The sequence below is a fragment of the Mesoplodon densirostris genome, chromosome 3 (genome assembly GCF_025265405.1).
Source record: "Mesoplodon densirostris isolate mMesDen1 chromosome 3, mMesDen1 primary haplotype, whole genome shotgun sequence".
In the NCBI taxonomy this organism is placed as follows: Eukaryota; Metazoa; Chordata; class Mammalia; order Artiodactyla; family Ziphiidae; genus Mesoplodon; species Mesoplodon densirostris.
Genome location: NC_082663.1, coordinates 173,528,930 through 173,547,513, shown reverse-complemented (window position 1 = coordinate 173,547,513; position 18,584 = coordinate 173,528,930).

Sequence of the window (18,584 nt, the reverse complement as noted above, 5' to 3'; positions counted from 1 at the left end):
ATTTTTTATTTTAATAAAGGTATATTCTTTTTTTCTTTCTTTTTTCCTCGCTTTTCTTTTGAGCCGTGTGGCTGACAGGGTCTTGGTGCTCTGGCCGGGTGTCAGGCCTGTGCCTCTGAGGTGGGAGAGCCGAGTTCAGGACATTGGTCCATCAGAGATGTTCCGGCTGCACATAATATCAAAGTGTGAAAGCTCTCCCAGAGATCTCCATCTCAACGCTAAGACCCAGATCCACTCAACGACCAGCAAGCTACAGTGCTGGACACACTATGCCAAACAACTTGCAAGAAAAGAACACAACCCCACTCATTAGTAGAGAGGCTGCCTAAAATCATAATAAAGTCACAGATACACCAAAATACGCCACCAGACGTGGTCCCGCCTACCAGAAAGACAAGATCCAGCCTCATCCACCAGAACACAGGCAGCTCCACCAGGAATCCTACACAACCCACTGAAACAACCTTACCCACTGGGGGCAGACACCAAAAATAATGGGAACTATGAACCTGCAGCCTGTGAAAAGGAGACCCCAAACACAGTAAGTTAAGCAAAATGAGAAGACAGAGAAACACACAGCAGATGAAGGAGCAGGGTAAAAACCCACCAGACCAAACAAATGAAGGGGAAATAGGGCAGTTTACCTGGCAAAGAATTCAGAATAATGATAGTAAAGATGATCCAAAATCTTGGAAACAGAATGGAGAAAATACAAGAAATGTTTAACAAGGACCTAGAAGAACTAAAACAAACAAACAATACACTACTAAATAACAAAGAGATCACTGAAGAAATCAAAAAGGAAATCAAAAAATACTTAGAAACAAATGACAATGAAAACATGATGACCCAAAACCTATGGGATGCAGCAAAAGCAGTTCTAAGAAGGAAGTTTATAGTAATAAAACCTCAAGAAACATCTCAAAAAAACAACCTAACCTGACATCTAAAGCAATTAGAGAATGAAGAACAAAACCCCCCTAAAGTTAGCAGAAGGAAAGAAACCATAAAGATCAGATCCGAAATAAATGAAAAAGAAATTAAAGAAATGATAACAAAGATCAATAAAACTAAAAGCTGGTTCTTTGAGGAGATAAACAAAATTGATAAATCATTATTAGCCACACTCATCAAGAAAAAAAAAGGAAGAAGACTCAAATCAGTAGCATTAGAAATGAAAAAGGAGAAGTAACAACTGAAACTTCAGAAGCACAAAGGATCATGAGAGATTACTACAAGCAACTATATGCCAATAAAATGGACAACCTGGAAGAAACAGACAAATTCTTAGAAAAGCACAAGCATCTGAGACTGAATCAGGAAGAAACAGAAAATATAAACAGACCAATCACAAGCACTGAAATTGAGACTGTCATTAAAATTCTCCCAGCAAAAAAAAGCCCAGGACCAGATGGATTCACAGGCGAATTCTATCAAATATTTAGAGAAGAGCTAATGTGTATCCTTCTCAAACTCTTCCAAAATACAGCAGAGGGAGGAAAACTCCCAAACTCGTTCTACTAGGCCACTGTCAACCTGATACCAAAACCAGACAAAGATGTCACAAAGAAAGAAAACTACAGGCCAATATCACTGATGAACAGAGATGTAAAAATTCTAAACAAAATACTGCAAACAGAATCCAACAGCACATTAAAAGGATCATACACCACGATCAAGTGGGGTTTATTCCAGGAATGCAAGGATTCTTCAATATATGCAAATCAAACAATGTGATACACCATATTAACAAATTGAAGGAGAAAAACCATATGGCCATCTCAATTGAGGCAGAAAAACCTTTCAACAAAATTCAACACCGATTTATGATAAAAACCCTCCAGAAAGTAGGCATAGAGGGAATTTACCTCAATATAATAAAGGCCATATATGACAAACCCACAGCCAACATCATTCTCAATGGTGAAAAACTAAAACCATTTCTTCTAAGATCAGGAAGAAGACAAGGTTGTCCACTCTCACCTCTATTATTCAACATAGTTTTGGAAGTTTTAGCCACCTCAATCAGAGAAGAAAAAGAAAGAAAAGGAATCCAAATCAGAAAAGAAGAAGTAACATTTTCAGTGTTTGCAGATGACATGATACTACACACAGAGAATCCTAAAGATGCTACCAGAAAACTACTAGAGCTAATGAATGAATTTGGTAAAGCAGTAGGATACAAACTTAATGCACAGAAATCTCTTGCATTCCTATACACTAATGATGAAATATCTCAAAGAGAAATTAAGGAAACACTCCCAGTTACCACTGCAACAAAAATAATAAAATACCTAGGAATAAACCTACCTAAGGAGAAAAAAGATTTGTACACAGAAAACTATAAGACACTGATAAAGTACTTAAAGATGATACAAACAGATGGAGAGATATACCATGTTCTTGGATTAGAAGAATCAACATTGTGAAAATGACTCTACTACCCAAAGCGATCTACAGATTCAATGCAATACCTATCAAACTACCAATGGCATTTTTTTTTTTACAGAACTAGAACAAAAAATTTCACAATTTGTATGGAAACACAACAGACCCCAAATAGCCAAAGCAATCTTGAGAAAGAAAAACGGAGCTGGAGGAATCAGGCTCCCTGACTTCAGACTATACTACAAAGCTACAGTAATCAAGACAGTATGGTACTGGCACAGAAACAGAAATATAGGGCAATGGAACAAGATAGAAAGACGAGAGATAAAACCATGCACCTATGGTCACCTTATTTTTGATAAAGGAGGCAAGAATATACAATGGAGAAAAGACAGCCTCTTCAATAAGTGGTGCTGGGAAAACTGGACAGCTACATGTAAAAGAATGAAATTAAAACACTCCCTAACACCATACACAAAAATAAATGCAAAATGGATTAGTGACCTAAATGTAAGACTGGACACTATCAAACTGTTAGAGGAAAACATAGGCAGAATATTCTATGACATAAATCACAGCAAGATCCTTTTGATCCACCTCCTAGAGAAATGGAAGTAAAATCAAAAATAAACAAATGGGACCTAACGAAACTTAAAAGCTTTTGTACAGCAAAGGAAACCATATACAAGCTGAAAAGATAACCCTTAGAATGGGAGAAAATATTTGCAAATGAAGCAACTGACAAAGGATTAGTCTCCAAAATATACAAGCAGCTCATGCAGCTCAATATCAAAAAAACAAACAACTCCATCCAAAAATGGGCAGAAGACGTAAATAGACATTTCTCCAAAGAACATATACAGATTGCCAACAAACACATGAAAGGATGCTCAACATCACTAATCATTAGAGAAATGCAAATCAAAGCCACAATGAGGTATCACCTCACATTGGTCAGAATGGCCATCATGAAAAATTCTACAAACAATAAATGCTGGAGAGCACATGGAGAAAAGGGAACCCTCTTGCACTGTTGGTGGGAATGTAAACTGATACAGCCACTGTGGAGAACAGTATGGAGGTTCATTAAAAAACTAAAAATAGAACTACCATACGACTCAGCAATCCCACTACTGGGCATATACCCTGAGAAAACCATAATTCAAAAAGAGTCATGTACCACAATGTTCAATGCAGCTCTATTTACAATAACTGGACGTGGAAGCAACCTAAGTGTCCATCGACAGTGAATGGATAAAGAAGATGTGGCACATATATACAATTGAATATTACTCAGCCATAAAAAGAAAGAAAATTGAGTTATTTGTAGTGAGGTGGATGGACCTAGAGTCTGTCATACAGAGTGACGTAACTCAGAAAGAGAAAAACAAATACCGTATATTAACACATATATATGGAATCTTAAAAAAAAGAAAAAAAAGTGGTTCTGAACAACCTATGGGCGGGACAGGAACAAAGATGCAGATGTAGAGAATGGACTTGAGGACATGGGGAGGGGAATGGTAAGCTGGGACGAAGTGAGAGAATGGCATGGACATATATACACTACCAAATGTAAAATAGATAGCTAGTGTGAAGCAGCTGTGTAGCACAGGGAAATCATCTCGGTGCTTTGTGATCACCTAGAGGGGTGTGATAAGGAGGATGGGAAGGAGATGCAAGAGGGTTGGTATAAAGCAGAAACTAACACACCTTTGTAAAGCAATTATACTCCAATAAATACGTTAAAAAATGCTTCTAATGTTTAAGTTCAGAGCAGCCATATGTTCCTGACCCAGACTTCTGTCATAATGGCCATATTCGGGTTGATCCTCTGTGTGTGAGTTTGGCTTTGTGCAGAGGTTGCTTTCTGGCAAGTGAGCAGGTAGCTGCTCCTGATATCTTTGCAAGTGTTTGACTTGGGGTAAGGTTACACTAAAAGTGTCTTTCATGAGCGGGATGCAATGGCTTTCTGAACCCTGGGCACATAGCATCTGGATGGAGAATCTGGTGAAATGATCAGGAGGGGAGACACAAGATCAAGAGGCAGATGATGATTCTAGCTCATTATAGATAAAGTTCTTTTTGCTACTTTTGAACAAACTCAAGCATTCATTCAACACATATTTATCAAGTGCCTGATAATAAAACTTATGATTTATTAAGTGCTTACTATACTCCAGGTACTGTGATAAGACTTCAGTCTGTATCAATATTATTCATCCATCCATCTAATAACAATTATTGGATGCTTGTTGTATGTCAGGCATAGTTTTAGGTGCTGGGACTATAGCAGTAAAAACAAAACAAAGCAAAACAAAATCCCTGTCCCTGTGTGTGTGTGCACGTGTGTTGTGTGTGTGAAACAACTATGTAATAGTTCAGACAGTGGTAAGTGCTATGAAGCAAAATAAACAGGGTAGGGGAACTAGGTAATGGGGGCGTAGTTGCTATTTTATGCAGCAAGATCAGGAAAGTCCTCTAGGACAAGGTGACATTTACACAGAGACTGGAAGTAAGGGAGTAAATCTATTGGGATATCTTAGAGAGGAGAATTCCAGGAAGAGAAAAACCAGTGTAATGCCCCAAAGCAGAAGCACGCTTGCATTTTTGAGAAAAAGAAGGAGATCAGTGTAGCTGGAGCAAAGAATAGAACTAGAAAGTGCAGTTTTGGTGTTACTGAAATAATATTGCCACTTGAGAGATTATTGTGGTTTAGATCAGTGAGTTAGTGATGGAGATGACAGATGGTCAGATTATAGATATACTTAGAAGAGCCCAAAGGATTTCCTGATGTACTGAATGTGAGGTAAAAGAGAAAGAGAAGTCAAGGACCAGAGAGTAGTATTTGTCATAAGCAACTGAAAAGATGGAGTAATTATATATCAAGATGGGAAGACTATGGAAAGAACTGGCTTGGGAGATGAGGCCAGGAGTTCAGTTTTGGATATGTAGTTTTGAGATTACCATTAATGATACAAGTGGAGATGACCTGTCGAGAGCTCGGTATTTGAATCTGGAATCTGGGGGAGAGATCTAAGTTGGAGATATATAAAGCCAGGGGATAATATGAGATCTTCTAGACAGCAGGTGCAGAGAAGTGTCCTAAGAAATTAATACTGGGAAATTGAAAAAGAGTGGCTAATGAAGTAGGAGGAGAACCAAGGGAGAACAGAGTCCTGGAAGGCAGTGAAGAAAATAAAGAATAAAGAGTGATAATAGGCATTGGATTTGCCATTATGGAGCTCTTAACAAGAAATATTCTCATTGAATGATAGATTCAAGAGCCTGATTATATTGATGTAGCAGAAAATGGGTGGCAAGAGAATGAGAGAGTGAGCCCAGACAAGTGTTAGGGAGTAGGACAATGGAAAGTATGCAAATCAGGAGAAGAGTTTTTGTTTTAAGGAGGGGAGTTGTCATAGCATGTTGGCATGTTGATGGGAATGACTGAGTAGAGGTGGAAAACTGAAGACCTAGGAGAGAGGGAGTAATTGCAGAAACAATGTCCTTAAGTAGAAAAGTACACAAGTACAAGACTTCAAATACAAAAGTGAAGGAATTGCCTTAGGTCAGAGCATTGACATTTAACAAGAAGAAAAATAGAGAAAATGGGCACAGATGTAGGTGGGGAGGTAGATTGCTTGGTGGAAATGTGTGGAAGTTTCCTTCTTATGGCTACTGAGTTCACAGTTTTCTCAGTGAAATAAGAAGCAAAAATTCATTGGCTGAACGTGAAGAAGCAGCAGAAGGTGTTGGGAGTTTGAGGAAAAAGAAGGTATAAAATACTCATAAAGAATAGGAGAGTGTACTAGGGAAATAATTTTATTTATCCTAAAGTAGCCTCATAAGTCAGGTATTATTAAGTATATTTAAAATATTAAGATGCTGAAGTTATAGAGTTAAGTAACTTGTCAGAAATATATAGTAAATACATAGCAGAATCTAGATTTAATCTTGGTCGGTCTGCCCTTAATTATTGTGGAGGATAAAAAATAACTATATAAGACATATTTCTTGTGGCCATGGAGTTTAAGCCAATTATGAGGGAAAAAACCACCTTTACTTCAAAAGGTTAATAATAATCTAAGATGCTGTAAGTGACATAACCACTGAAATTCTAGGAAAACCTTATTTGAAGGATTCGATGTTAACTTGGAATAGAATGGATGATGGTTTCATGGTGGGACATGAGTTAGGATGTAGATGGTAGGATCTGGATAACAAAGAAACACTAGAGAAGGCACTCAAATGAGAAGTAGATCAAAAATAAAGAAAGAGGAAGGTGTAAGTGATAAAGGAGTACTTAAGGAATGGAGTTTTGGTAAATCTAACCTTAGGAGAGCCTGAGACAAGTAAAAAATTTATGTGTTAACAAGGTTCTCTATCAATGGAGATAATTTTAGTACTGAAAAGATAAGATGTAGAAGTGGAGGAGGTTTTGTTGGAGAGACCTGTGCAGTTGTTGAAGAGCAGCTGATGGGGGTGCTAGTGGGAAAAAAACAAAAAACAAAAAAACCATCTGTTTTTGTGGCATTGGTAACCAGAGGACTAAGTCTTGGGGAAATCATACTCACTATAGAAAGAAAGAGGAATAATTCCAGAAGGCAAAGAGCCAGAGAGGGGATCCTTAAGTCCTGTCTTTGCACATCTCTGACTAACCCCTGAACTATGCATACATGGAACAGATCCAAGAAGATCAACTAAAAACAAACAAAAATATCTGAATTGAGATAGAAGGTGCTTCCCAAGAAGAAAAGTTTGTAGTCTAATTCCAACAAAGTTAAATGCCTACTAAAAGAAAAGAAGCCATATCTTGTAGAAATAATAGGATCCAGACTCTCCATGCTTAACATTCAAAGTGTCCAGGATATTCAATATATATGACCCAGGAAAATGTGACCAGTTCTCAAAGGAAGAGACCATCAGCTAAGATGAATCCCAAGACGACCCAGATTTTAGAATTAGCAGACATGAAATTTAACAGTTATTATATCTACCTTCAAAGATGTAAAATATGCTTGCAATGGGTAAAAAGAGTAAACATCCCAGCACAGGTATGGGAACAGTAAAAATGCACAAAATTAATGTTCTATAACCAAAAATAAAATATCTGCAATAAAATATTCACTGGATGGATTTAACTGAAGAATGGAAATGATAGAGGAAAGAGTTAGTGAATCTTAAGATAGATGAATAGAAATTATCCAATGTGAAGAACAGAAAGAAGATGAGTAGAGGCTCAGAGGCTTGCTAGATAATATAAAAGAGTTTAACATATATTTTATTGAAACTCCAGGAGGACAAGAATGAGATATTAGAGTATAAAAATATGTAAATAAGTAGTTACCTAAAGCTTCCTGAATTTGATAAAAGACATAAATTTACATATTCAAGATGCTCAATAAACCACAAGCAGAATAAATATGAAAAAGGCCATAGACACATACATGTGTCAGTGACTATGAAAAGCCAAGGAAAAGAGCAAATCTTGAAAGAAATCAGAGAAAAATGACACATCACATATAAAGGAATGATGATTTGATTAAAGGTCAGAAAAGATTAAAACATCCTTAAAGAGTTTTTAAAAAGTCAACAGAATTATATAAGCAGCAAAAATAATTCTTCAAGAATAAAGCAAAACAGACATTTTCAGATAAAAGAAAACTATGAAAACTTGTTGCTACCAGATCTGCACAACAAGAAACACTAAAGGAACTTCTTCAGGCTAAAGCAAAATGACACCAGATGGAAACTCAAATCCCCAGAAAGGAATAAAAGTATCAGAAGTGGTGAATATCTATGTAAATGTATAAAAGACTATTTTTTTTGCCTTTTTCTTCTTAATTTGTTTATAATACATGTGCCTGTATAGAGAAAAAACAACAACATTGTCTTCTGGGATTTTTATGTAAGTAGATGTCATAAATATAACAACAGCATAAAGATGTAAGTAGGAGAATAAATGAAATTTCAGGATTTTAAAGCTTTTACATAGTTAAAGAGGAAAACAGACAATTCCACAATTATAGTTAGAGATTTAATAACTTTCAGCAACTGGCAAAGATAGACAAAAAATTAGTAAAGACATAGAAGATCTGAACACTATTATCACATTTATCTGATTGACATTTATAGAACTATACCTAACAACTGCTAGCATACACATTCTTTTCAAGGGTATGTGCACACCAGAATATGTTAGGTTGTAAAACAAATCTCAGTAAGTCTTAAAAGTCTGAAATCGTACAGAGTATATTCTCTGACCAAAATGGAATTAAGTTAAAAATCAATACAAATAAGGTATTCAAGAAAGTCTCAACTATTTGGAAATTAAATAATGTACTTCTAAATAATCTGTGGGCTAAAGAAGAAATCAATAAAGAAATCAAAATTATTTTAAACTAAATGATGATTAAAAAAGGAAAAAAATTTTTAAAAATCAAGGATCTAGGTTTCTACCTTAAGAAAATGACCAAATTAAAGCCAAGGTAATAGAATGAAGAAGACAATAAAGATAAGTCTAGAAATCAATAAAATAAAAATTGGACACAGAACAGGAAAAAATGAAACCAAAAGGTCAATTTTGAAAAGGTCAATAAAATTAATATACCTTATTTGATTGCTGAAGAAGATACAATACACAAAATATGAATATCACTAAGCACTGCACATCTTACAGACATGAAAGGATAGTAATGGAATGTCATGAACTACTTTATGATGATAAGTTTAACCACTAAAAATGAGCCAATCCTTTGAAAGACATAAATAATTAAAATGAACACAAGAAGAAACAGGAAAAATTGAATAACCTTAGGTCAATTAAAAAGTTGAATTAAAATAAAAATCTCCTTACAAAGAAGAACCAGGCACAGATGGGTGCACTGGTGGATTCTAACATTTAAGGAAAAATAAGAACAATCTGATACAATCTTCTTTAGAAAACAGAAGAAAAGGGAATTATTTTCAAATCCTTTTATAAGTCCAGTATTACTAGGTGAACACATCACAAGAAAAGGAAACTACATACCAATTTTCTTCATGAACATAAGTTAAAAATCCTTAACAAAATGTTTGTAAATAAAATCCAGTAACATATAAAAAGGGCAGTGTATTACAACCGTTTAGGATTTATTCTATGAAGCAAAGGTTGGATTTAACATACAAAATCAGTTTGACTCCTCATATTAATGGAATAAAGGAGAAAACACATGTGATAATTTTAGTAGAAGCAGAAAAAATTATTTGATGAAATTCAACTTGCATTTATGATAAAAACTCTCAGAAAACTAGGCATAGATAGGATCTTCCTCAACCCAATAAGGATATCTACACAAACCTTACAACTAATGTCATACTCAATGGTGAAAGACTGAATGCTTTCCCCTAAGATCAGAAACAAGGCAAGGATATCCACTCTCACTTTTATTCAATATTGTATTAATAGAACTATGTAGGTCAATAAAGCCAGAAAAATAACTAAAAGTCATACAGATGTAAAAGATATGAAAATATCTTTATTTGCATACAACATGATCATATACATACAGAAAATCCTGAAAGTCAGTAGAATTAATAGGTGCCTTAAAAGTTTGCAGAATACAAAGTCAATATGCAAAAGTCAACTGTATTTCTGTTCATTATCAATGAACTGAAAAATAGCATTAAAATAACACACCTATTTATAATGCCATAAAAATACTAAGAGCAAATCTAATGAAAGATGTATAAGACCTGTACACTGATAACAGCAAAACACTGCTGAGACAAATTAAAGAATATCTAAATTAATGGAGAGCTATACTATGTTCATAGATTGGAAGACAATATTGTTAGGATGGAATTTTCCCCAAGTTGATCTACAGATTCAATGAGATCACAATCAAAATCATAACCAGATATATTTTTTTTTTTTTTTTTTTCTTTTTGCGGTATGCGGGCCTCTCACTGTTGTGGCCTCTCCCGTTGCAGAGCACAGGCTCCGGACGCGCAGGCTCAGCGGCCATGGCTCACGGGCCCAGCCGCTCCGCGGCATATGGGATCCTCCCAGACCGGGGCACGAACCCGTATCCCCTGCATCGGCAGGCGGACTCTCAACCACTTGTGCCACCAGGGAGGCCCCATAACCAGATATTTTTGAAGAAAGTGTTAATTTCTTCAAGTTAATTTAAAAAATTTATGTGGAAGTGCAAAAGTCCTGGAATAAATAAAACAATCTTGAAAAAGAATATCAAGTTTGAAGGACTTATGCTACCTGAATTCAAGACTTACTGTAAATATAAAGTAATTAAGACAGTGAAGTATTGGCATAAATAGAGACAGCTAGATAAATGGAATTGAAAAGAGAACCTAGATATAGACTCATATGGTCAATTGATTTTGACAAAGACACCAAGGTAATTCAATGGGGAAATGATAGTCCCTTTGACCACTGATGTTGGAATAATTGGATATCTGTGTGCAAAAAAGTAAACCTTGACTATTACTTTACATTATACATGAAAATTAATTTGAAATGAATTGTATACCAAAATGTAAGAGCTGAAACAACAGCAACAAAATACCACAAGAGAAAGTAGAAAAAAATATTATGATCATGGGTTAAGTAAAAATTTCTTCAGATTCCAAAAGCACCAACTATAAAAGAAATTAATTCATAAATTAGATTATATCAAGGGTAACATCTTTTGTATTTTAAAATACATAGAGAAAACCAAAAGGCAAGCTATCCTCTTACAGGAAATGTTTGCAAAACATATATCTGACAAAGGAGTGTATCAAGAATACAAAAACTCAATTATAACAAGACAAGCAACCTAATTTAGAAAGTCTACAATATATTTGAACAGATACTTCACAAAAGAAGATAAAATGAATGGCCACTAAGCACATGTAAATGTGCTTGATACCATTAAGTATCAGAGGGATTAAAATTGAAACCACTTACACGTACACATTAAGTTGCCTAAAATTAAAAAGAGTGACAACATCAAGCACTGGGAAGAATTTAGAATAAGTGGGACTCTCATACAGTGCCAACATGAGTGCAAAATAGACAGTTGGCTTGTAACAGTTTGGCAGTTTCCTGTAAAGTTAAACAGGTACTTGCCATAAAACCATACAATCCCACTTCAGAAAACTAGTATTACCCAACAGAAAATATTTGTTCATCCAAAGACTTGTATTTACCCAACAGAAAAGATGTGTTCATCCAAAGACTTGAATATGTATATTTATAGTAACATTGTTCATAATAGTCAAAAACTGGAAACAGCCACTATGGAGAACAGTATGGAGGTTCCTTAAAAAACTAAAAATAGAGCTACCATATGATCCAGCAATCCCACTCCTGGGCATATATCTGGAGAAAACCATAATGTGAAAAGATACATGTACCCCAATGTTTACAGCAGCATTATTTACAATAGCCAGGACATGGAAACAATCTAAATATCCATCAATGGAGGAATGGATAAAGAAGATGTGATACATATATACAATGGAATATTACTCAGCCATAAAAAAGAATGAAAGCTTTTTGCAGTGACATGGATGGACCTAGAGATTGTCATACTAAATGAATTAGTCAGAGAAAGACAAATATCATACAATATCACTTATACATGGAATATAAAAAATGGTACAAATGAAACTATTTACAAAACAGAAATAGAGTCACAGATATAGAAAAGAAACTTATGTTTACCAAGGGGGGAAGGTGAGGGAGGGATAAATTGGGAGATTGGGATTCACATATAGACACTGCTATGTATAAAACAGATAGCTGAGAGAGGAACAAAGATGGTGGAGTAGAAGGACGTGCTCTCACTCCCTCTTGCGAGAACACCAGAATCACAACTAGCTGCTGGACAATCATTGACAAGAAGACACTGGGGGCAAAAAGTGACACCAGGGGAGGGAGGGAGGAAGCGCGTGAATGCGGCCAGCGGAGAAGGAGGAGGAGGAGGAAGGGAAGGAGGACAAGAGTCGGAGGAGAGTGTGTCGGGGGAGTTAGTTGTGAGAGGAAGCGGGGGAGGGGGCTGTGGCGAGTGGAGAGAGACAAAGCGCACGCGGAATCTCAGCCAAGAGCAGCTGCAACCCTCGGGGATCGCGAATAAAACAAGTTTTCCTGAAAAAAAAAAAAAAAAAGAAGACACTGGAACTCAACAAAAAAGATACCCACATCCAAAGACAAAGGAGAAGCCACAATGAGATGGTAGGAGGGGTGCAATCACAGTAAAATCAAATCCCATAACTGGTGGGTGGGTGACTCACAGACTGGAGAACACTTATACCACAGAAGCCCACCCACTGGAGTGAAGGTTCTGAGCCCCACATCAGACTTCCAAACCTGGGGGTTTGGCAACGGGAGGAGAAATTCCTAGAGAATCAGACTTTGAAGACTAGTGGGAATTGATTGCAGGACTTCGACAGGACTGGGGAAAACAGAGACTCCACTCTTGGAGGCCACACACAAAGAAGTGTGCACAAAGGGACCCAGGGGAAGGAGCAGTGACACCAGGGGAGACTGAACCAGACCCACCTGCTAGTGTTGGAGGCGGGCAGGGGCTGTGACTCACTGTGGGGACAAGGACACTGGCAGCAGAACTTCTGAGAAGTACTCCTTGGCATGAGCCCTCCCAGAGTCTGTCAAGCCTCACCAAAGAGCCCAGGTATGCTCCAGTGTTGGTTGCATCAGGCCAAACACACAACAGGAAGGGAACCCAGCCCCACACATCATCAGTCAAGTGGATTAAAGATTTACTGAGCTCTGCCCACCAGAGCAACAGTCCACTCTACCCACCATCAGTCCCTACCATCAAGCCTCTTAGATAGCCTCATCCACCAGAGGGCAGACAGCAGAAGCAAGAAGAACTACAATCCTGAGGCCTGTGGAACAAAAACCACATTCAAAGAAAGATAGACAAGATGAAAAGGCAGAGGGCTATGTACCAGATGAAGGAACAGGATAAAACCCCAGAAAAACAACTAAATGAAGTGGAGATAGGAAACCTTCCAGAAAAAGAATTCAGAATAATGATAGTGAAGATGATCCAGGACCTCAGAAAAAGAATGGAGGCAAAGGCCAAGAAGATGCAAAAAATATTTAACAAAGACCTAGAAGAATTAAAGAACAAACAAACAGAGATGAACAATACAATAACTGAAATGAATACTACACTAGAATGAATTAATAGCAGAATAATGGATAAGTGACCAGGAACACAGAATGGTGGAACTCACTGCTGTGGAAGATAATAAGAAAAAAGAATGAAAAGAAATGAAGACAGCCTAAGAGACTTCTGGGACAACATTAAATGCAACAACATTTGACTATAGGGGTCCCAGAAGGAGAAGAGAGAGAGAAAGGACCAGAGAAAATATTTGAAGAGATTATAGTCGAAAACTTCCCTAACACGGGAAAGGAAATAGCCACCCAACTCCAGGAAGCACAGCGAGTCCCATACAGGATAAACCCAAGGAGAAACACGCCGAGACACATAGTAATCAAATTGGCAAAAATTAAAGACAAAGAAAAAAATTTTAAAAGCAGCAAGGGAAAAATGACAACATACAAGAGAACTCCCATAAGGTTGACAGCTGATTTCTCAGCAGAAACTCTACAAACCAGAAGAGAGTGGCATGATATACTTAAAGTGATGAAAAGGAAGAACCTACAATGAAGATTAATCTACCCGGCAAGGATCTCATTCAGATTCGATGGAGAAATCAAAAGCTTTACAGACAAGCAAAAGCTAAGAGAATTCAGCACCACCAAACCAGCTCTGCAACAAATGCTAAAGGAGCTTCTCTAAGTGGGAAACACAAGAGAAGAAAAGGACCTACAAAAACAAACCAAAAACAATGAAGAAAATGGTCACAGGAACATACATATCGATAATTACGTTAAATGTGAATGGATTAAATGCTCAAACCAAAAGACACAGGCTTGCTGAATGGATACAAAAACAAGACCCATATATATGCTGTCTACAAGAGACCCACTTCAGACCTGGGGACACATACAGACTGAAAGTGAGGGGATGGAAAAAGGTATTCCATGCAAATGGAAATCAAAAGAAAGCTGGAGCAACAATATTCATATCAGATAAAATAGACTTTAAAATAAAGAATGTTACAAGAGACAAGGAAGGACACTGCATTATGATCAAGAGATCAATCCAAGAAGAAGATATAACAATTATAAATATATATGCACCCAACATAGGAGCATCTCAATACATAAGGCCACTGCTAACAGCTATAAAAGAGGAAATCGACAGTAACACAGTAATAGTGGGGGACGTTAACACCTCACTTACACCAATGGACAGATCATCCAAAATGAAAATAAATAAGGAAACAGAAGCTTTAAATGACACAATAGATGAGAAAGTTTTAATTGATATTTATAGGACATTCCATCCCAAAACAGCAGATTACACTTTCTTCTCAAGTGCACACGGAATATTCTCCAGGACAGATCACATCTTGGGTCACAACTCAAGCCTCAGTAAATTTAAGAAAATTGAAGTCATATCAAGCACCTTTTCTGATCACAATGCTATAGATTAGAAATCAATTACAGGGGAAGAAAACGTAAAAAACACAAATACATGGAGGCTAAACAACACGTTACTAAATAACCAAGAGATGACTGAAGAAATCAAAGAGAAAATAAAAAAATACCTGGTGACAAATGACAATGAAAACATGATGATCCAGAATCTATGGGATGCAGAAAAAGCAGTTCTAAGAGGGAAGTTTATAGCTATACAAGCCTACCTCAAGAAACAAGAAAAATCTCAAGTAAACAATCTAACCTTATAGCTAAAGGAATTAGAGAAAAAAGAACAAACAAACCCTAAGTTAGCAGAAGGAAAGAAATCATAAAAATCAGAGCAGAAATAAATGAAATAGAAGCAAAGAAAACAATAGCAAAGATCAATAAAACTAAAAGCTGGTTCTTTGAGAAGATAAGCAAAATTGATAAGCCATTAGCAAGACTCATCAAGAAAAAGAAGGAGAGGACTCAAATCTATAAAATTAGAAATGAAAAAGGAGAAGTTACAAGAGACACCTCAGAAATACAAAACATCCTAAGAGACTACTACAAGCAACTCTATGCCAATAAAATGGACAACCTGGAAGAAATGGACAAATTCTTACAAAGGTAGAACCTTCCAAGGCTGAACCAGGAAGAAATAGAAAATATGAACAGACCAATCACAAGTAATGAAATTGAAACTGTGATTAAAAATCTTGCAACAAACAAAAGTCCAGGACCAGATGGCTTCACAGTTGAATTCTATCAAACATTTAGAGAAGAGCTAAGAACCATCCTTCTCAAACTCTTTCAAAAAACTACAGAGGAAGGAACACTCCCAAACTCATTCTGTGATGCCACCATCACCCTGATACCAAAACCAGACAAAGATACTACAAAAAAAGAAAATTACAGACGAATATCACTGATAAATATAGATGCAAAAATCCTCAACAAAATACTAGCAAACAGAATCCAACAACACATTAAAAGGATCATACACCATGGTCAAGTGGGATTTATCCCAGGGATGCAAGGAGTCTTCCATATATGTAAATCAATCAATGTGATACACCATATTAACAAATTGAAGAATAAAAACCATATGATCTTCTCAATAGATGCAGAAAAAGCTTTTGACGAAATTGAACTCCCATTTATGATAAAAACTCTCCAGAAAGTGGGCACAGAGGGAACCTACCTCAGCATAATAAAGGCCATATATGACACACCCACAGCAAACATCATTCTCCATGGTGAAAAACTAAAAGCATTTCCTCTAAGATCAGGAATGAGACAAGGATGTCAACTCTCACCACTATTATTCAACATAGTTTTGGAAGTCCTAGCCACGGCAATCAGAGAAGAAAAAGAAATAAAAGGAATACAAATTGGAAAAGAAGAAGGAAAACTGTCACTGTTTGCAGATGACATGATACTATACATAGAGAATCCTAAAGATGCCACCAGAAAACTCCTAGAGCTAATCAATGAATTTGTTAAAGTTGCAGGATACAAAATTAATGCACAGAAATCTCTTGCATTCTTATACACTAGTGATGAAAATCTAAAAGAGAAATTATGCAAACACTCCCATTTACCATTGCAACAAAAAGAATAAAATACCTAGGAATAAACCTACCTAGTGAGACAAAAGACCTGTATGCAGAAAACTATAAGACACTGAGGAAAGAAATTAAGGATGATACCAAAAGATGGAGAGATATACCATGTTCTTGGATTGGAAGAATCAATATTGTGTAAATGACTATACTACAGATTCAATGCAATCCTTATCAAATTACCAATGGCATTTTTTACACAACTAGAATAAACCATTTTAAAATTTGTATGGAGACACCAAAGACCCTGAATAGCCAAAGCAGTCTTAAGGGAAAAAAACGGAGCTGGAGGAATCAGACTCCCTGACTTCAGACTATACTACAAAGCTACAGTAATCAAGACAAGGTGGTACTGGCACAAAAGCAGAAACATAGATCAATGGAAAAAGATAGAAAGCCCAGAGGTAAACCCACGAACCTATGGTCAACTAATATATGACAAAGGAGGCAAATATATACAATGGAGAAAAGACAGTCTCTTCAATAAGTGGTGCTGTGAAAACTCGACAGCTACATGTAAAAGAATGAAATTAAAACACTCCCTACCACCATACACAAAAATAAACTCAAAATGGATTAGAGACCTAAATGTAAGACCGGGCACTATAAAACTCTTAGAGGAAAACATAGGAAGAACACTCTTTGACATAAATCACAGCAAGATCTTTTTTGATCCACCTCCTAGAGTAATGGAAATAAAAACAAAAATAAACTAATGTCACCTAATGATACTTCAACGCTTTTGCACAGCAAAGGAAACCATAAACAAGACAAAAAGACAACCCTCAGAATGGGAGAAAATATTTGTAAATCAATCAACGGATAAAGGATTAATCTTCAAAATATATAAATAGCTCATGTAGCTCAATATTAAGGAAACAAACAACCCAATCCAAAAATGGGCAGAAGACCTAAACAGACATTTCTCCAAAGAAGACATACAGATGGCCAGGAAGCACATGAAAAACTGCTCAACATCACTAATTATTAGAGAAATGAAAATCAAAACTACAATGAGGTAACACCTCACACCAGTTAGAATGGGCATCATCAGAAAATCTACAAACAACAACTGCTGGAGAAAACGGAACCTTCTTGCACTGTTGGTGGGAATGTAAATTGATACAGCCACTATGGAGAAGAGTACGGAGGTTCCTTAAAAAACTAAAAATAGAATTACCATATGATCCAGCAATCCCACTACTGGGCATATACCAGGAGAAAACCATAATTCAAAAAGACACATGCACCCCAATGTTCATTGTAGCACTATTTACAATAGCCAGGTCATGGAAGCAACCTAAATGCCCATCGACAGACCAAGGGATAAAGAAGATGTGGTACACATATACAATGGAATATTACTCAGCCATAAAAAGGAACGAAATTGAGTCATTTGTTGAGACGTGGATAGATCTAAAGACTATCATACAGAGTGAAGTAAGTCAGAAAGAGAAAAAGAAATATCGTATGTGCATGTATGTGCAACCTAGAAAAATGGTACAGATGAACCAGTTTGCAGGGCAGAAGCTGAGGCACAGATGTAGAGAACAAATGTATGGACACCAAGGGGGGATAACCGCAATGGGTTGGGGATGGTGGTGTGCTGAACTGGGTGATTGGGATTGACATGTATACACTGATGTGTATAAAATTGATGACTAATAAGAAGCTGCAGTATAAAAAACAAACAAACAAAAGAAACAACTAATACTGAAGTTTCTTTGGGTTATTTGTATGGAAATATGTTAATATAAATGTTTCAGACATTAAAAAAATAGATAACTAATAAGAACCTACTGTATAGCACAGGGAATTCTACTCAGTACTCTGTAATGACCTATATGGGAATAAAATCTAAAAAAGGATATATGTATATGTATATCTGGTTCACTTTGAGGTACAGCAGAAACTGACACAACATTGTAAATCAACTATACCCCAATAAAAATTAATTTAAAAAATGAAAAGGAAAACATATGTTCATCCACAGACTTGAATGTATATATTTATAGGAATATTAT